Source organism: Scyliorhinus torazame, chromosome 14 (genome assembly GCF_047496885.1).
Source record: "Scyliorhinus torazame isolate Kashiwa2021f chromosome 14, sScyTor2.1, whole genome shotgun sequence".
Lineage (NCBI taxonomy): Eukaryota > Metazoa > Chordata > Chondrichthyes > Carcharhiniformes > Scyliorhinidae > Scyliorhinus > Scyliorhinus torazame.
The window spans coordinates 78,189,484-78,210,840 of record NC_092720.1 but is presented as its reverse complement, the minus strand read 5'-3'; the positions used below and the strand labels follow the sequence as shown (position 1 = coordinate 78,210,840).

The following is a 21,357-nucleotide window of genomic DNA, read 5'->3' as shown; positions in this document are numbered from 1 at the left end:
CGAGGTTGAGTAGGTTCTTTGGGGTAGAGGACAGATGTGGAAGGTGCTCAGGGAGCCCGGCGAACCATGTCCATATGTTTTGGTCATGCCCGGCACTGGAGGGGTTCTGGAGATGAGTGGCGGGAGCAATATCTCAGGTGGTGAAAGTCCGGGTCAAGCCAAGCTGGGGGCTAGCAATATTTGGAGTAGTGGATGAACCGGGAGTGCAGGAGGCGAAAGAGGCCGGCATTCTGGCCTTTGCGTCCCTAGTAGCCCGGCGAAGGATCTTGCTAATGTGGAAGGAGGCAAAGCCCCCCAGCCTGGAGGCCTGGATAAATGATATGGCTGGGTTCACAAAGTTGGAGAGGATTAAGTTCGCCTTGAGAGGGTCTGCGCAGGGGTTCTACAGGCGGTGGCAACCGTTCCTAGGCTATCTCGCGGAGCGTTAGAGGAAGGTCGGTCAGCAGCAGCAGCAACCTTGTGGGGGGGTGGGGTGGAGGGGACGTCCTGGGAGGATGGGGGGCGAAAGGGGGGGACTACCTGGGAGGGTGGATGAGCAAGAGATAACATGAAGGGTTGGGGAAACTGGCACGTACGGGTGAGGGCCAGTGTACAAAGCTGTGTAAATATATCACTTTGCCATGTATATATCTTGCTCTGCGCGATTTCTCGTTTTTTTTTTTGTTACGAGGGGGGGTTATTGTTTGTAAGGGAGAAAAATTGTGTTAAAAAACTTTAATAAATATATTTAAAAAAAAACATTGCAGCAGAGAATGGTTTACAAAGGGTAAGATCTTTTTCAGACAGCATATTGTAATTGAGCGTAATTACCCACTGATGGGTATTCTGTGAATACTAACCCTATGTGGGCACAGGTTATGTCCTTATCGAAGAAAAACAAGATATGGCCTTGGCATTTTTGCTTCCTAACTATAAAATCAGAAACAATATATTTGTGAGCTGAATACCAGTCAGTTGGATACCAATGATGGTTTGTCTCTTCTATTACAATTTATGGATGAAATTTACAAGACCGGTCTATTTGATTTCTAGGCGGCATGGCCAGACTTTGATGGATTTGAAAGACTAACGGTCATTCTATAGAGGAATACATAACGGATTTTAACAGATTGTGTAAAACATCTTCTAGATTCCTTATTCAGTGCTTGCATTTAAATTGCTAGATTGTGCTGATGTGTCATATGGATAGACTCTTAGTCTCAACTGGTCCTCCGAAAAATGCACCGTTTTAGATAAATGTCTACTGCTTTTGGGGGACAAACCTTTGATAAGCAATCATTTTCAGTAGCTTTTGTACAAGCAGGACATTCTACAGTGTCAGGATGGAGGATTCTATGATCGTGACCTTTCGCGATCTTTCAAATACAGAATTCGGGCATTACTGAGTTGCAATGAGGATGAAGGATCATTTTTAGCAGAGCTGGCAGATGACAGGATAAGAGTAGCAATAATAGTTGAATGAACTCCAGAAGTGTTCAAATGTGACTTAAAATATTATATGATGAACAGCCCAAGTGGAACAGCAAGGTTTTTGAAGCGACGCACAATACAAAATTTGGAAGTTGATGATATTGATCAGTCGGAGAGAATGTACTGGTCACAAGAAGCTAAAGTCCAGTATTGTGTTCTAGTTGTGGATTCATTTAATTGTTCCATGTTGGTGGTTGCACCTCAGCAGCATGTGGAACAGATTGGTTAAAATCTAAATCTAGTAAGGATTGAAATAAGGTCAGGGAGTTTGAAAGTTCTTCTAAGGGGATGATGGGTCAAATCCAAGGATGACTGCCTGGAGTGAGCATTCGGGTGATGTGCATAACCGGAAGGGTGCAGTAAAGGGGGGGATGCAATTATTGTTGGGAGAGCAGGGAAAGCTACCAGCAAGCTCAAACATCGACTAAATGTCCAAGATTTAAAAAATTAGAGTGCCCGATTTATTTTTCCGAATTAAGGGGCAATTTAGTGTGGCCAATCCACCTACCCTGCACATCTTTGGGTTGTGGGGGCGGAACCCACGCAAATACAGGGAGAATGTGCAAGCTCCACACAAACAGTGGCCCAGAGCTGGGATCGCACCTGGGACCTCGGCGCCGTGAGGCAGCAGTGCTAACCACTGCGCCACCGTGCTGCCCTACCAAATGTCCAAGATGATGGACTATAGGCAAGACCTATAGACGGGCAAAATGGGGTGAAACAATGGAAAGCAAGAAAATGCAGGGCACATTCTCCTGATGGACCAGGGAGTGACTCTTACACTAGCAAAGAATTATGTACTGGTGACAAAACCCCTAATGTGGGAGGGCAAGATCCTGTAACAGTCATCTGGAAAGAGATGGAGGGCAAGTAAAATCTGTATCTTGACTGAGTCAAGCAACAGAACAAGGATTACAGTACCATCTAGAAATGCTACTAGAGGTAGAAGACCTCATGACTGGGATGTTTTGATTACCAACAAATTGGAAAATAAATTAATGAGGCAAAACAAATAATTGGATAGTTGGAAGGAATTTGGTGTCCACACTGAAAAATGACAAATTGGGGACATTCAGCCTTATCACACAAGTAGACATACCAGGGACACAGGTTCGATTCCCACTTGGGCCACTGTGCGGAGTCTTCACATTCTCCCTGTGTCTGCGTGGGTTTCCTCCGGATGCTCTGGTTTCCTCTCTCAACTCCCGAAAGACGTGCTGTTAGGCCAGTTGGACATTCTGAATTCTCCATCAGTGTTCTTGAACAGGTGCTGGAATTTGGCAACTAGGGCTTTTCACAGTAACTTCATTGCAGTGTTAATGTAAGCCTACTTGTGACGCTAGTAAAGATTATTATTATTATTATTATTACTACAGGAAAAGAACTGTCTGATGGGACGTACAAGGCTAAACAAAACTAGTAGTTTGGAGTTTCGAAGAGGGATTGGAAATCACCATGTAATATGGTGGGAAACTTAATCCTGAAATTTCTCTTGCTCTGTTGACCACACAGAATGTAGGTTAATTGATATAAAAGATGCATTTTTGCTGGGTAAAATATTTTTACATTAAAAAAAAAAAAAAATAATAAAATTGAGTGCCCAATTCATTTTTTCCAATTAAGGGGCAATTTAGTGTGGCCAATCCACTTAACCTGCACATCTTTGGGTCATGGGGGCGAAACTCACGCAAACATGGGGAGAATGTGCAAACTTTACATGGACAGTTACACAGAGCCAGGATCTAATCTGGGACCTCGGCACCGTGAGGCAGCAGTGCTAACCACCGTGCCACCTTGCTGCCCCGGGTAAAATATTTTTGAGAGATGGTTTTTGAAACTGCTTCAACCAAAGAGGCAAGTGATGTAGGAAGGCGGCTGTGGCAAATGGGATTGGATAATACATCATGGGTATGGTATTTCTTGATCAAGTCTGTATTACTGAATATAAACTGTACTCCATTGACAGCAGATCCAGCAATGTCCTAATGGTAAGTAAGTTGCCGTAATCACAGAGGACCATAAGTTGCTTCGCCTTTTGAGGGGAGCGCTGACTGGTGGTGATTTAACCTGAGGATCACCACACCTCAGGCGAGGGGCAAGGTTGAGAAGGCGGGCCTTCATGAATAACGTCAGCCAATACGGAAATTGAACCCACGCGCTTGGCTTTGCTCTGCATCACGAACCAGCCAAGTGAGCTAAACCGACCCCCAAAGCAGCCTACTGGTACCACAAAGAGAAATGTTCAGGCATCTTTATGATGCATATCGATGATTTTCTGTGGGGTGGTTCTAGGGAATTGGATCAACTTTTTATAAGATTAAAGGGGAATTTTAAGATTCAACTCCAGCCTTTGGGTCACTTGAAATATAAAGGTTTAGGCATTAAGCAGAATAGGTTGGGAGTAAGTAACCTTGAATCAACAATCTTAATTGAAAAGTGTAAACATTTGTCACAAAAAATGATCTTGCATTTAAAGAAGCTACAGAGCAGTTGAGAAACTTAATTAGACCGTTAAATTGGCTTTGTTCTCTGACAAGACTAGATGCTAGTTTTGATATATTGGAACCAAGTACTATGATGAATGAAGCCCATTACAACTGAGGATGTTTTTAGGGCAAATACATAATTAATATGGATAAATCTGTACTCTAGATTCCAGCCTTGGGTGACCGAAACAACATGAAATAGCCTTGGGTGACCCCAAACGACATGAAATTTGTCCTCCCTCTGACAATCTTGGATGTGTATTAGAGTACAGCTAGCTGATGACTTCCGGTTGCAGCTATGCGGAGCTAAATCGCACATTCGGCGGCTCCCGCAAAAACGGACTTTTGGGCTCTTTTCACGGCCCCCCAATGGCACTTTTTCGACGTCTCCCGGTGTGGGAAGGAGATTACAAAGATTCCCCGATAGTATATGGCTTTTACCAGGAGCGGGGTGACTAAAAAGGTGGTGGTGGACCCGAAGAAGGTGCGAGGGAAGAAGAACAAAATGGTGGCAGGCGGAGACCAGGCAGCGTGGATGCAGTGGGCACAGGAGCAACAGGAGGGTAACCAGCGCTGCTTCAGAGAGATTAAAGCGGACCTGCTTGAGCCGATGAAGGCATCTATTGATAAGCTGCTGGAGACACAGACGGCCCAGAGGGTGGCGATCCGCGAGGCCCGAGAAAAGATCTCCAACAACGAGGGCGAGATCTTAGGCCTGGCGGTAAAGGTGGAGGCGCATGAGGCGCTCCACAAGAAATGGCAGGAGCAGTTCGAAGAGATGGAGAATCTGTCGAGGGCGGAAGAATCTGTGGATTCTGGGTCTCCCGGAGGGGCTAGAGGGAGCGGACGTGGGGGCCTATGTGGTCACCATGTTGAACTCGCTGATGGGAGAGGGGCCCTTCCAGGGGCCCCTGGAGCTGGAAGGGGCCCATAGAGTGTTGGCGAGGAGGCCCAAGGCTAACGAGACTCCGCAGGCGGTGCTGGTGCGGTTCCATCGGTTCGTCGATCGGGAGTGTGTGCTCAGGTGGGCCAAGAAGGAGAGGAGCAGCAGGTGGGAGAACGCGGAGGTTCGACTGTACCAGGACTGGAATGCGGAGGTGGCAAAGAGGAGGGCCGGGTCCAATCGAGCGAAGGCGATGCTGCACAGGAAGGGGGTGAAGTTTGGCATGTTGCAGCCGGCGCGACTGTGGGTTACCTACAAGGACTGGCACCATTATTTTGCGTCTCCGGAGGAGGCGTGGGCCTTTATTCAGGCCGAGAAGTTGGACACAGATTGAGGGTCGGGATGGGCGTTTGGGGACTGCGGTTGATGTGTTACTTTTTGAGGGGGGGTCCTTTGCTTTTGGTTTCTTTTTCTTTGTGTTTTTCTCTTTCTGGTCGGTTAGGGTGGGTTGGGCACTGTTTTGGTTGGGGGGGCTGTTGGAGGGGGGTAAGCAAATGGAGTAGGGGTGGATGGCCGGTAGGGGAGCGAGGGCCCCGAGTCGGGGGTGAGGGGACCGGGTCTGTAAAAGGAGCTGCATAAGAGGTGGCGGGGCCGGGTAGGTGGAAAGCGCAGGCTTTTTCCCGCGCTGAAGACTGGAGGGGGCGGGGTGGGGGGGAGAGCCTGTGGATGGGAAGAGGAGGGTGTGTCACACAATGGGAGGAGTCGAAGGAGAGGCGGGAGTGTCCGGGGTCAGCATGAGTCAGCTGACTTGCGGAAGTGCAATATGGGGGGGGGGGGGGTGTAAAACAGCTAGGATGGGTCCTCGCTGGGTGGGGGGGAGAAATAGAGTTGCTGCTGCTATGGTCAAGGGGGAGCTGGAGCGAGTTGGGGGGGGGGTTGAGACATGGGTCTGCCGCCGTGGGGATCGGGCCGGGCGTGGGGTGTGGACGCGTGGCTGGCCGAGGAAGGATTATGACTAGTTGGCGGGGGAGGGGAGCGGATAGCCCCCTGATCCGGCTGATAACCTGGAATGTAAGGGGACTGAATGGGCTGGTCAAGCGGGCCCGCGTGTTCGTGCACCTGAAGGGGCTGAAGGCGGATGTGGTTGTGCTCCAGGAGACACACCTGAAGGTGGCAGACCAGGTAAGATTGAGGAAAGGGTGGGTAGGTCAGGCGTTTCATTCGGTGCTGGATGCCAAAAATCGAGGGGTGGCGGTCTTGGTGGGAAAGAAGGTGTCGTTCAAGGCGTCGAGCATTGTGGCAGACAATGACGGTAGGTACATAATGGTAAGTGGTAAGCTGCAGGGAGAGGGGGTGGTACTGGTCAATGTGTATGCCCCGAATTGGGACGATGCGGGTTTTATGCGGCGCATGTTGCGTCGGATCCCAGACTTGGAAGTGGGGGGCCTGATAATGGGGGGAGACTTTAACACGGTGCTGGATCCGGCACTGGATCGCTTCAGGTCTAGGATGGGTAGGAAGTCGGCGGCGGCTAGAGTGCTGAGGGGTTTATGGACCAAATGGGAGGTGTGGACCCTTGGAGATTTGCAAGGCCGGGGGCTAGGGAATTTTCATTCTTCTCACATGTCCATAAGGCTTATTCCCGAATCGACTTTTTTATTTTGAGCAGGGCGCTGATAGCGAGAGTAGAGGATACCGAGTATTCAGCGATAGCCATTTCGGACCACTCCCAGCATTGGGTAGACCTAGAGCTGGGGAGGAGAGGGACCAGCGCCCGTTGTGGGGCTTGGAGGTGGGGCTGTTGGCGGACGAGGAGGTGAGAGCGGGTCCGAGGAAATATAGAGAGGTACTTGGAGACCAGCGACAACGGGGAGGTCCGAGTAGGGATGGTATGGGAGGCACTGAAGGCGGTGGTGAGGGGAGAGCTGATCTCCATTAGGGCCCACAAGAAGAGGAGCGAGCAGAGGGAGAGGCTGGTGGGGGAGATGGTGAGGGTAGACAGGAGGTATGCGGAGTAGCCCGAGGAAGGATTGCTGAGGAAGAGGCATAGCCTCCAGGCCAAATTCGACTTGGTGACCACCAAGAACGCGGAGGTGCAGTGGAGGAAGGCCCAGGGGGCGATTTACGAGTATGGGGAAAAGGCAAGCCGGATGACAGTGCATCAGCTTCGGAAGCGGGACGCAGCTAGGGAGATCGGGGGAGTTGAGGACGGGAGGGAGTGTGGTGCGGAGTGGGGTTGGCATCAATAGGGTCTTCAGGGACTTTTATGAGGAAATTGTACCAGTCCGAGCCCCCACGGGAGGAGTGAGGGACGGGCAGCTTCCTGACCAATTGAGGTTTCCGAAGGTGGAGGAGGGACTGGTGGCGGGATTGGGGGCCCCGATTGGGCTGGAGGAGCTGACCAAAGGGATAGGAAGCATGCAGGCAGGGAAGGCACTGGGGCCGGATGGTTTCCCGGTTGAATTCATAAAAGATATATGGACCTGTTGGGCCCGTTGCTAGTTAGGACCTTCAATGAGGCAAGGGAGGGGGGGGCTTTGCCTCCGACGATGTCCTGGGCACTGATCTCCTTGATCCTGAAGCGGGACAAGGATCCCCTGCAGTGTGGGTCTTACAGACCGATTTCATTGCTAAATGTAGATGCCAAGGTGCTGGCGAAGGTTTTAGCCACGAGGATTGAGGATTGTGTGCCCAGATCATCCATGAAGACCAGACGGGGTTTGTGAAGGGGAGACAGTTGAACGCGAATGTGCGGAGGCTTTTGAACGTTATCATGATGCCGGCGAGGGAGGGGGAGGCGGATGGACGCTGAGAAAGCCTTCGATAGGGTAGATTGGGGGTACCTGTGGGAGATGCTGAAGAGGTTTGGGTTTGGAGAGGGGTTTGTCAGGTGGGTTAGGCTGTTGTATGAGGTCCCGATGGCTAGTGTTGCCACAAACAGGAGGAGGTCCGAGTACTTTCGGTTGCACCGAGGGACGAGACAGGGCTGTCCCCTGTCCTCCCTGCTATTCACACTGGCGATTGAACCCCTGGCTATGGCACTGAGAGGGTCGAGGAACTGGAGGGGGTTGGTGCGGGGTGGGGAGGAGCATAGGGTGTCGCTCTATGCGGACGACTTGCTGCTATATGCGGCGGACCCGGTGGGGAGAATGCCGCAGGTAATGAGGATCCTTGGGGAATTCGGGGATTTTTCGGGGTACAAGCTCAACATGGAGAAGAGCGAGCTGTCCGTGGTTCACCCAGGTGACCAGGAGATGGGGTTTGGCGAGCCCTCGCTAAAAAGGGCGGAGAGGAGCTTAAGGTATTTGGGGGTCCAGGTGGCCAGGAGCTGGGGGGCCCTGCATAGACTTAATTTCACAAGGCTGGTGGAGCAAATGGAGGAGGACAGGTGGGATGCGTTGCCGCTGTCCTTGGCGGGTAGGGTGCAGTCAGTCAAAATGACGGTGCTCCCAAGGTTTTTGTTCCTGTTCCAGTGCTTCCCCGTGTTTATCCCGAAGGCCTTCTTTAGGGGGGTCAACAGGAGTATAATGGGGTTTGTGTGGGCGCGAGGGACTCCGAGGGTGAGAAGGGTGTTCCTGGAGCAGAGTAGAGATAGGGGGGGGGGGGAGCTGGCGCTGCCCAATCTCTGTGGGTACTACTGGGATGCCAATGCGACGATGGTGCGCAAGTGGGTGATTGAGGGGGAGGGGGCTGCATGGAAGAGGCTGGAGACGGCGTCCTGTGTGGGTACGAGTCTGGGGGCGCTGGCAACGGCGCCGCTGCCGTTCCCTCCAAGGAGGTATACCGCCAGCCCGGTGGTGGCGGCTGCCCTCAAAATCTGGGGGCAGTGGAGGCGGCACAGGGGGGGAAGTTGGGGCATCGGTGTGGACCCCAATGCGGGGGAACCACCGGTTCGTCCCAGGGAGAACAGATGGAGGGTTAAGGGGTGGCACAGGGCAGGGATACGAAGGTTGGGGGACCTGTTTGTGGATGGGAAATTCGCGATCCTGGGTGGGCTGGAGGAGAAGTACGGGCTCCCACTGGGGAACACCTTCAGGTACTTACAGGTAAGGGCGTTTGCCAGGTGGCAGGAGGTGGAATTCCCGCGGCTGGTGCCACGCACAGTACAGGACAGGGTGGGGGGAAGAGAGTGGGGAAGATCTTGGGAACTTACCAGGTGATGCGGGAGGAGGAGGAGGCCTCGGTGGTGGAGGTGAAAGGTAAGTGGGAGGAGGAGTTGGGAGAGGAGATTGAGGAAGGGACGTGGGTGATGCCCTAGGGAGGGTGAACTCTTCCTCATCGTGCGCGAGGCTCCGGCTCATACAGTTTAAGATGCTGCACAGGGCACACATGACCGGGACAAGGATGAGCCTTTTTTTGTGGGTGTGGACAGGTGTGTTAGGTGCTCAGGGAGCCCAGCAAATCGCACCCATATGTTCTGGGCGTACCCAGCGCTGGAGGAATTTTGGAAGGGCGTAGCGAGGACGGTGTCGAGGGTGGTAGGATCCAGGGTCAAACCGGGCTGGGTGCTCGCAATATTTGGGGTCGCAGAGGAGCCGGGAGTACCGGAGGCGAAAGAGGCCGGAATTCTGGCCTTTGCGTCCCTGGTAGCCCAGCGAAGGATTCATCTTCAGTGGAAGGATGGGAGGCCCCCAAACATGGAATCCTGGATCAACGATATGGCGGAGTTTATTATGTTGGAGAGGGTGAAATTCGTCTTGAGAGCGTTGGTACAAGGGCGGTGGCAACCGTTCTTAGACTTCCTGGCAGAACGGTAGACATTGGTCAATGGCAGCAGCAACTCGGGGGGGGGTTACTTTATTTTTGTTTTTGTTATTTACACTGGAGGGTCTGAGGGGGTGTATATACATGTTGTGTTAAGTCGGGGTGTTAATGTTAATTTATTATTGATGTACAGGGGGAGGGGGGTATGGAGGGTTGCTTTTCTAGACTGGTGTTTTGTACTTAACCTTTTTCATTTTGTTATTGACATTTTATGAAAACCTTAATAAAAATTATTTTAATTTATAAAAAAAAAAGAGTACAGCTAGCTTTAGAAAATTCTTAATGGATGAAAATGGACGATGTTGTATCGTGGTCTGTGAAGCTAAGACAATTAAAAGGGTAATTAAAAGCACTTTTGCTGTGGAAACATGCACTTTCATCAAAGCAATAGATTTTGGTTTTACTTGTATAGGATTTCCCTTGAAATATTTAATAAGGGGGGGTTTTGAAAAGAATTTGCCCATTGATGGGCAAATTATGCATCAACTGTTTCCTGTGGGATAATGTACATTGGACATTGTGTGAGTGAAAAGGTTGAGGATTGACCTTGCTAATGTAGAGATTCGAGGAAGAAAATAAATCTACGAAGATTAAGTAGGTCGATGTACGTTATCAATTGTCAGGTTGCTTTTCAAAAATGAATGCTTGCACAAAGACTTTGGAGACTCCGGAAGAGGGATGTGCTCTATTACACTGGTGTACAGAGATGGAAAATCTTGTTTGTTTGTATGATATGTTTATTTTGATTTAAAGAAAAAAGGGTGCTCTGTTAATGGTATAATTAATAGTATTATTAAGGTTAAGGATATACAGATTGAGGACATTGATTGGGTATCTTGAGCACAGGAAGAAAGACTTCCTGCTCATATTTGGCTTGCAGTTCAGCCCCATCTCCTGATCTTTTGCCACCCAATGTGGGGTGGGCAGATCAGAGGACCTCCTAGTAAGCCTTCTCCTGAGCTTGACCAAGGTGGCTGTTATCAGGTAACAGGTGGTTGACCAGCCCAACTGTCTGCCCCTTTTACTGTGGCTGCATTTGCAGCCTGGTGACCGTGGGGACCACCGACATGCTTCAGGCCTTCCGTGACCAGTGGGAACTGTGAGGGCGGGGTATATCTTCACCCTCTGGAATGACATTTTTAGTTAATTAGTTAATTGATGTTTTATTTTTGTTATGATGCACCACCAGGGGTAGCCACTCTTGTCATTTAAAAAAAATTTAGTAATTATTGTTTGTGATTAAAAGATTATAAAGAGAGACTTGCTGTTCATGATTTGGTAGCACTTCAGCCCTCACCCACCTGATCTTTGGCCACCTAATGAGGGAAGGTCAAATTGGAGGGCCTCATCTGGATTTGTTCCTGTGCCTGGTTAAGGTGGCCATCAACCAGTCCGGGCAGCCTGTCGAGGGGGGAAGTCTGACCCCACTGTCTGCCCCTCTACTGCGGCTACATTCTCAACCAGGTGGCTTGGCGAGGTAGCTGTTGGTTTGCACCAGTATGCTTCAAGCTGCCTGCGACTGGTGGGCCCCATGGTGGCTGGGGTGCATCATCACTGCCGGGAATGACATTTTGGGTTTTAAGTTTCCTTTGATATTTTGGTTACAGTGTACCACCAGGGGTTATTTAATTTGTTTATTTTCCTGATTTATTCATTTGAATCAAAAATAGTAAAAACGAGACCTGCTGCTTAAATTTTGGTTGCCCTAAGTCCCATGGAGTGGCGTGGTCAGATCGGAGGACAGTCCACTCTGACAGCACCTGGGTCTGGCCAAGGTGGCCATCAACAGGCTGAGGCCGCGAGGGTCACTTGAACTGACTGTCTGCCCCTTACCACTCTAGATCTTCCACGACTGGTTGTGCCACAGGGTCTGGGTTGAATCATCACCCCTTGAAATGATATTTTGGCTCAGTTACATTTCCTTTGACTTTTTTTTAGTTACAGTGCTACATCAGAGGTTGTCACCCTTGCTGCATACAGGTAAATGGAGAGGGCTACTCATCTCATCTCTCTTCCACTCAGTAGCGATTGCGCCAGTTTTTGAAGAGAGGACTAAACGACGCCCATGCGACTTCTCGTCTGGAGTGTCGGGTGACTCGTCTGCTGCATTTGACTTCAATCTCGCGAATGAGATTGAAAGTAATGCAAATCAGACTTAATGAGCTTCACACCTTTTGGGGCGAGATCCAGATCTCGCCACCAGGACTGGGCCAGGTGAATGGCAAAATGGTGCTTGATGGGGTGGGAAAATCACACCCTTTGTCTCAGTTTGCATGGTGGAGGACACTAGTTCCATCCAATTAGTGACAGTTTGTGCAGAAGTAATAGAAAGGGTGAAAATTGGCACAATAATCAATCTGGAAACAGTACGAAACAAACATTGGGATTGAAGGCAGGCAACTCCTCAAGGCCTGATGGCCTACATCCTAGGTCTCAAAAGAAGTGGCAGTGGAGTGGATCATTGGTTATAATATTCCACAATTCCCTGATGTGGGAAAGGTTCCAGTGGGTTGGAAAAATGCTTATAATATGTCCTCATTCAAAAATGGAGGGAGGCAGAAAATAGGAAACTATAGACCAGTTAATTTAACATTTGTTGAGAAATTGGCGGAATCCATTATTAAGGAAGTAATAACAATGTTTGGAAAGTTTAAACGCAATCTATAAAGAGTCGCCATGGTTTTATGAAGGCTAAATCGTGTTTGGCAAATTAGGTAGTGTTCTTACAAGATGTAACAAGACAAGTGGATAATGGGGATCCTGTAGATGTAGTAAAACTGGACTTCCAGAAGGCATTTGATAAGGTGCCATACAATATTAATAGACAAGGTAAGATCACATGGGATCTTTGGATAGAAGATGACCGCAGAGAGTTTGTATAAATGGATCTTCTTTTGGATGGCAAGATGGAACTTGGGTGCACAGTGTTCAGTTTCTTGGGCCTCAGCTATTTACAATATATATCAATGACTTGGATGTAGAGATAAAAGGTACTATAGCCAAATTTGCAGATGACACCATCATAGATGGGATAGTAAGTTGCAATGAGAAAGTAAGAAATTTACAATTAGATTATAGATGGGTTAGGTGAATGGAACAAAATTTGGCAGCTGGAGTTTGACATGGATAAGTGTGAGATTATCCATTTTGGTCGGAAAATAGAAAGGCAACTTATCTAAAATAGAGAGAAACTTCAAAATGCTTAGTTGCAGAGGGATTTGGGTATCCTTGTGCATGAATCGCATAAATCTAGCATGCAGATATAACAGGTAATATGGAAGGCAAATGGAATTTCGTCTTTTATAGCTAAAGGAATAGAGTATAAAAGTAGGGAAGTTTACTGCAACTGTACAAGGCATTAGTGAGACTGTACCTGGAGTACTGTGCACAGTTTTGGTCCCCTTAGTTGAGGGATGTAATTGCATTAGACGTAGTTCTTCGATTGATTCCAGAGATGGAGTGCTGTACGGTGGCACAGTGGTTCGCACTACTGCCTCACAGCTCCAATTCCGGCCCTGGGTGACTGTCTGTGTGGAGTTTGCACTTTCTTCCCATGTTTGCCTGGGTTTCCTCTCGGTGTCAATGGAAGGAAGGGATGAAAATGTAGCAGGTGGCAGGATAGCCTCCAAATCTCCAGGAAGAAAATCAACAGTGACAGAGCCCACCGCTTCGCTGACAGTAATATGAACAAGATATGAAAGGGCTATAAGGCCTCCAGACAATCTGAATCTGTTGTGTGTGTGCTTGCATGCCATTGTAATGGAAAGGTGTTTGACTGAGCAAGGGTTAATGTGGGACTGGCGAATAACACTGTCTGTGGCATGATGTATAGAGCCACATGGTAATAGACTCTGGGAACCATCTGGAAGAAACCAAGCTGCAGGGAAGGAGTAGTAACTGGGGGTTGTACATAGTTTAAAAACTACTAATAAAGTATTTATGTTTAAATAAGTCATGAGACACCAAACAAACCTGTGACACAGCATGGTGATCAGCAGTGGCATGAAAGGTGACATTTAATTGATTACCCCAGAGCAGAATACCAAGGTGCAAAAAACTAAAAGGAACTGAAGACTGACCAGAGAAACATTCTTCTAAGAAAAAGAATTGAAGAAATATTTGAAGAAGCTTCACCACCGATTCGGAAGTTGAGGAATCCACCAGCTTTACTACTGACTTGGAAGTTGAGGAATCCATCAGAATGAGTGAAGGTCCATTGCAAAACCTTATGTGATGCAGAGTGAAAGAACCTGGTCAGATCACAGGATGGGTGCGCAAAATTACAGAACAGCTGTACTTGCAATTTTAAATAGATCGGAATCCCAGGGGTTTAGCAGATTGCATAAATTTTCAAATGCCTTTTTTAAAGAAAATTGGCAGAGTGGAGAGAAGTTCCTGCAGTTGTTTTCAAAGAGGAACCAATTGCTGCTGTAATGCCACAATTGCTAGGGAGCCTGGCAAAATTGTAAAAACATGTGGGAATCCGAGAATCAATGGGCTGCAGACAGCTGGAGTGGGGAGAAAATGGTTACTACCTTAAAAAGGGCAATAATATTTAAAGTTGCAACCATTTTTTAAAAAAAAACCATAGCCATGGACAGGAAATTAGATAAGCCAGATCCATTTTGGATATGGAAATAGCTAAACCAGACCCAAGAGTCGCAGTTTTAGAGAAGCAAAATTTTAGTTTACAGGAGAATTTGAGGATTAAATAAGGAACCTGAAGAAGAGCAATTGACTCATTTTTATTTGTGTTTGATTCATTTATGGGTGAAGTACTCCACAACCACGGTATGGCTCAATACTCAGCAATATTTTGTGAGATATTAAAGGCTTTGAAAAATATTTCAAACTCCAAATTGTGAAGAGCACAGACCCTCTCAGGTCAAGGACGAGCCCAATAACGTGCAATGGGCATCAAAAGATCCCAGAGGAAAGGAGCTAATATTCAAGTAAATCACAAGATGGTTCTGATCATGTCAGTGCAATGGAAAGCATGAAGAGTTAGGTGTAGAAGAAAGAGAAGCACCTGAAAGGCTTAAAAATAGAGCATTTTGAAAATGCTAATCCTACCCACACTGCAACAGCAGATGGCAGTGTGGAGTGATCAGATGGCTGTCAATGAAGGAAGGCTATTTAAGGTAACTCAAAAGAAGCAACATTTGCAAAAAGTAAATTAAGCTGGTCTACAGGAAAATGTTTTGGATCAGAGCTGAGCTTAAAGATCTGAAGTGCAAGATTCAAGCTGAGTATATACCTTTTGAAAACGCAGTACACTGAAGTCTTCAATAAACAAAGCTGTTCGAGACCAGAAAAGTCAAATCTGAGATGTCACAAAGGTAGTAGCAGGAAATAATCCTCAATTTCACAGTTGGACAATCAACACTGGAGTTGTGAAAACTCAGCCAGATATACAACCAGCCAGAAAAGGCACTCGATGAAGTTGCAAACCTGAAAGACTCCATGAAGAATCAAATATAGTTGTGGAAAGCTAAAAAGGATGTTGAATATTACTTCAGAAAAATCTGCGTTGGAACTATTGATACCAACGAAATGATGTGCTGAAGGGCACAATGAATTGACAAGAGGTCAGCAAGAAAATAAAACCGTTGAAAGTACAGATGATTCTCCTTCAAGATCAAATACAAAAAAGAATGCATAACCATTCAGCAGCTTGAAGAAATGAAGGCTGTCTTAAACAGCAAAAGGAACTTGAGGAGACTCTGCTGAATTATAAAAAAAATTTGAGGTGAAGGAAGCGAGTTTCACAAATAAAATAAATACCTGTTGAGAATCTTCACATTTTACAAGGATTCCCTAAGACAGAGTTTTTTTCCACTGGAAAGTTTCAAAGAGAAGCAAATTAAATTTACCGTCACTCAGAACAAGAACTAGTTGGCAAAGACAAAGCAGACTCGGCAATGTTCCATATTCCAGGAGGAAGCTGAAAGCAACAAGAAAAAGACGAGAGTTGAAGAACCAGCTGAATGAAAATGAAGAGGCATTGGAAGGGAAAGCCGTGGAACTTTCCGAGCTGCAAGTGGATAATGAAGCCAGGAGTAACACAATTACAGAACTGAAACAAGTTGAGATTTCACCGGAGACAGACCTGGCCCATAGTCAAACCAAACACGAACAAAGTTCTGCTGCAGTCGGAGAAAGAAAAGACTGAAATAAGATCGGAAGAGACAATCTAGACAAGCAGAAAAGGAAAATCCTAATAAACCGATCTTGCGAGTGAATTGGAACAATCTAAGGAGCAGTCCGAGACCATGGAATAAAGACTCCAAAAGGAACTGGAGTTAGTGTAGAAGGATCTCGCAGATCAACTGAACTCGGTGCTGCTCCGAATGAAAGGATTCATAAGCTTGCAAAAGAATTGAAGCTAAAATCGCGAACAAATATTTTGCTGAAGATGTCATTTGTGGAATATCAACATTGAGCAAGAATATGGCAGGCAGCACAGAAAAAGAAAATTGAAGTCCATTTTGGGAATGAGTGGAGAGCACATTCCTTTTGGTAGGAATTGGATGAATCCCACTGTGTCCGAAACAATAAAAAGAAACATAACTCAAAGGAGTGCAAAAAGTGAATCAAATGGGGATAGAATACTATTGCCGTTCCTCCAAATGTAGTAGAGCGAGATGTGGAAGAACTGTCGAGCCTCAAGATCATCTGACATTCAGAGACTTGAGGTGGGGGAGAAGGAATAGCAAGTAAAGATTATATTAAAAATAAGCTACACTCTTGTTAGAAGAGAGGAGAGGAAAATGTTTTAACAAGGGGGATGTTCTGTGTGCCTGCATGTCATTGTAATGCAACGGTACACTGCAGAACAAGCGTTAACATGGGACTGGAGAATTGCATTACCCACGGTGTTGAGAGAACCTACTGTTGTCTAACTCTCCATTCACGTGACTGACCAAATGACACACACTGAGTATTCTTTTCATTGGTTTATTCAGGCTGCAGGGGTGCAGTATAAACTGGCGTATAAACACGTCGAACAATACATTGTGTCAGATTTTATGCCTTTATCCTACATCGCCGACGTTATCTTACAAGGAATTTACATTTACCAATCCAAGATGAACACTCAAAATGTACTATCATCATTAACCTATTACAATTGGCATAGAAGGCAGGAGAATGGGGATGAGAAAAATATCAGCATGATTGAATGACGATCAAGTGGCCTAATTCTGCTCCTATGTCTTGTGGTCTTAATTACAACATTCGATATACATTGTTACAACACCCTGGGCTCGTGTGTGGGCAGTTGCGAGCCCCACTTGACCCAGAGTCTATTGAAATTAACTCTTAATTTTAAAAATACCGGAAGTGTGAGCGTACCGTGAATGTGCCCACGAATGTACGAGTTCAAAATCTAAATAATCTTTGCAGGGTGTACTACTTTGCAACTTGAGTTCCTCACTTCCCTTGCTCGACTTCAGATACGTTTCCATTAAAGGTCCATTGACCGAGACGATAGTGACAAAGTAAATAAAAAGGGAATCACCAGGAAGGGCCCTCACAACCTAGATTTATATTTGACCAATTACTTGACTAATTATAATATCTAATCACTAACAAAGCACGTGTATTTATACTATCCAATCATTAGCGAACCATGTATTTGTGGTCCTTGACCGTTACCTTGAGCAATGATTTGTGACCTCCCTAGTCTATCAAAGTTCCTCTTTGCTGTCAGCATTTCTCCCCCTAAACACTGTGTATGATGTATCCATTCACATGGTAATAGTGAACAAACGAGAAGGAACCAATCTGCATTACGGCAACACCATGCATGGCAGTATCTAGGATTTCTATATAGTTAAAGACCACCAATACATGTTCATGTTTAAGAATAAATCTCAAGATCTCATCAATGAGATACCAAGTGAACTCCTAGCACAACAGGACCTTTTGAAGTCTAGGCCTTGAAGGGGGTGCTGGGGTTGTGATAATATAGTAATGACAAAGTGAAATACTAGGTAAACTACAATCCCTTAAAAATACATTAGATAAAGACTTTCGGAGGTGTCGGTGTGACTATAGGGTTAATGTGGGACGGGTACAGTACCGCCCACACTGATATAAGAGCATATGATCTGCACCCAAGGTCATTGTGGTGTTGTACAATGCAGTGCGTACCAGCAAACCTAGAGACAACTCCTAGCTCGTACCTTTTACTCTATAAAGACTTGGTCAACTCACCAATGATTATGCAAACTACCTCAGACCCAACCAAGCTGTAACCAACACTGTAAAACACTTATGGCATCTGATGTCATGAAAGGTGCGATTTAAAAATTAAATTCTTTCCTTTTAAAAGCTGGTGAATTGAGAGATCTTGAATTTTACAAGAAAATTTGTAGTATAGCCTGTCCAAAAAGACAGAAAAGAAAGCTTGCCTACTAAGGATATTTAATATCAGAATAAAAATAAAAATGCTGAAAGTATTCAGCAGATCAGGCAGAACCAACCAGAACCATTCTGATAAGGTGTCATCACTGACCTGAAATGCTAACACTTTCCTTCTGCAGGTGTTACCTGCCCTTTTTGTAACCTATTGTGGGTATTACCACTGTGCTTATTTATATAATGACAGTGCCATTTTATTTTTTCATGCTTCATATTGTTTATAAATTTGAGTGATTTTAGTTTGCAAATCTCTTTTTAATAACTAATGTTTCAAAGATAAAGACATTGTTGCGTTATATGCAATAAGCAGATTTCTGAAAATGGGTAATAGTTGGATAGTTCTCAAGGAGCACAATACAGAAAGACATCTTGATTATAGGACAGAAAGGCAGCATTTTTGGGATCAGGTGCTTAAAGATAGACAGATTCTAAAAATAATAAAACAGACCTAAAATAGTACGGAAAGTGTAATGTCAGAAAATAATCAAGATATGGTAAAATGATGCCATGTTTAAAGGTGAGGAGTATTACAAGAATGTCCGTAAATGTGAAATGCTATATTTTTGCAAAATTATGAAGTAATCCTTTTAATGGAAGAAGTTTGGGTGATGTGGAAGAGTAGATTTATAGGGTGTCCACAAATTTAAAACAGCATTTGCAAAGGTAATTTAAAAATAGTGAGCGGAATGGCGGACTCTGTGGCAAGATGTAGAATATGAGTTGAGATGATGTGGTGAATTTATGTAAACTGGCCAGCTTTATTTATACAGGGAGTCTGCTAATTTCTCCACCCCTCCCCCTCATTGGGAAGCTCATACTCCCACAGGAATGTGGGATTGTCATTAGTTCCCAGCCAATGGTAAGCAGGCAGGCTATAACAGTAACATCATAGTAAGGTGTGCAGTTTTGGAATCCACAATATATGAAGGGTGTTGATGCAATTGAGGCTACAGCTCAGATTCACTAGTTTGCTGCTTGGCATGAGGAAATGCAAATATAAATAATGATTTTGAAAAACTATGACTTTCCATTAGAATGGAGGTGATTGGAGTTATTTAAAATTCATCAAGATATTTTGGTAGGAAGGGCAAGAAGAGGCAATTTAATAGTAATCTTTATCAGTTTACAAGTAGACTGACACTGCAATGAAGTTACTATCAAAACCCCCTAGTCGCCACACTATGGTGCCCGTTCGGGTACACTGAGGGAGAATTCTGAATGTCCAATTTGCCTAACAAGCACATCTTTCTGGACTTGTGGGAGGAAACCAGAAAACCCGGGGAGAACATGCAGTCTCTGCACAGACAGTGACTCAAGCTGGCAATTGAACCTGGGACGAAAGAGAAAATGCTGGAAAATCTCATCAGGTCTAGCAGCTTCTGTAGGGGGAGAAAAGAGCTAATGTTTAGAGTCTGTTTGCTAGTGCTGTTGGGGAGGGTTTAAACGAATGTGGCAGGGGGATGGGAACCGATGCAGGAAGTCGGAGGGAAGTAAAACAGGGCCAGAAACAAAAAGCAGTAAGGGGGAAAGTGTAAGGCAGAGAAGCCATAGTCAAAAATCAAAAAGGGCCACAGTACAGGGTACAGTGTGAAAAGGGAGGTGGCCAATGCAGGATTGAGGGTGTTGCAACTAAATGCGTGCAGCATACGGAACGAGGTAAATGACCTTGTTGCGCACATTGAAATTGGCTGGTACTTGTTGCGGGTATCACAGAGACGTACTGCAAGGGGATCAGGGCTGGGATCTAAATATCCAAGGATATATGTCCTATTGAAAGGGCAGGCAGATGGGCAAAAGGGGGCTGGGTTGCATTGTTAGTAAGGAATGAAGTTAAATCGCTAGCAAGGAGCGGTATAGGATCAGAAGGCATAGAATCTCTGTGGGTAGAGTTGAGGAATCGCAAAGGTAAAAAGATCCTGATGGGAATTATGTACAGGCCACCTAGCAGTAGTCAGGATGTGGGGCAGAAAATAAATCAGGCGATAGAAAAGGCATGTAAAAAAGGCAACTTTACAATAATCATGGGGGACTTCAATATGCAGATAGACTGGGAAAATCAGGTTGGTAGTGGGTCCCAAGAAAAGGAATTTGTGGAATGTCTAAGATGTTTTTTTTCAAGCAGCTTGTGACAGAGCCTACTAGGGAACCGGCAATTCTGGATTTGGTGATGTGTAATGAGGCAGACTTGATTAGGGAACTTAAGGTGAAGGAACCCTTGGGGAGCAGTGACCACAATATGATAGAATTTACCCTGCAGTTTGAGAGGGAGAAGCTGCAATCAGATGTAACGGTACTACAATTAAATAAGGGCAACTAGAAAGACCTGAGGGAGGAGCTGGCCAGAGTTGATTGGAAAAGGAGCATAGCAGGGAAGACAGTGGAACAGCAATAGCAAGGGTTTTGGGGGGTTATTTGGGAGGCACAACAGAAATTCATCCCAAGGAGGAGGAAACGTGCTAAGGGAGGACAAGGCATCCATGGCTGACAAGAGATGTCAAAGACCGCATAAAGGCTAAAGAAAAAGAATACAAAGTGGCGAGCATTTGTGGGAAGCTAGAGCATTGGGAAGCCTTTAAAAGCGAGCAGAGGACAACTAAAAAAGCAATAAGGGGGGAGAAGATGAAGTATGAGTGCAAGCTATCTAGTAATATAAAGGAAGATAGGAAGAGGTTTTTTCAAGATATCAAAGGTAAGAGAGAGGCAAAAATAGACATTGGACCACTGGAAAATGTGGCTGGAGAAGTAATAAGAGGAAACAAAGAAATGGCAGACGAACTGAATAGTTACTTTGCATCAGTCTTCACAGTGGAAGACACCAGTGGGATGCCCGAGCTCCAGGAGAACCACAGGGGGCAGAGGTGAGTGCAGTGACCATTACCAAGGAGAAGGTTCTGGGGAAACTGAAAGGTCTGAAGGTGGATAAGTCAACTGAACCGGATGGACTACACCCCAGGGTCCTAAATGAGATAGCTGAGGAAATTGTGGAGGCATTGGTGATGATCTTCCAGGAATCACTGGAGGCAGGAAGGGTCCCGGAAGACTGGAAAGTGGCTAATGTAACACCCTTGTTTAAGAAGGGAGGGAGGCAGAAGACGGGAAATTATAGGCCAGTGAGCCTGACTTCGGTCATTGGTAAGATTTTAGAGTCTGTTATTAAAGATGAGATCGCAAAGTTCTCAGCAGTGCATGGTAAAATAGGACTGAGTCAGCACGGCTTTGTCAAAGGGAGGTCGTGTCTGACAAATCTGTTCGAGTTCTTTGAGGAGGTCACAAGAAAGTTAGACAAAGGAGAACCAATGGACGTGATTTATTTAGATTTCCAGAAGGCCT

The 21,357-nt window shown here is 46.0% G+C and overlaps 1 protein-coding gene across 11 annotated transcripts in view; it reads left to right on the top strand.

Moving 5' to 3' along the window:
• Positions 1 to 21,357, top strand: part of nlgn1 (neuroligin 1) — an 890,004-nt gene that overhangs the window by 124,114 nt on the left and 744,533 nt on the right. The gene's annotated exons all lie outside the window — the stretch shown is intronic.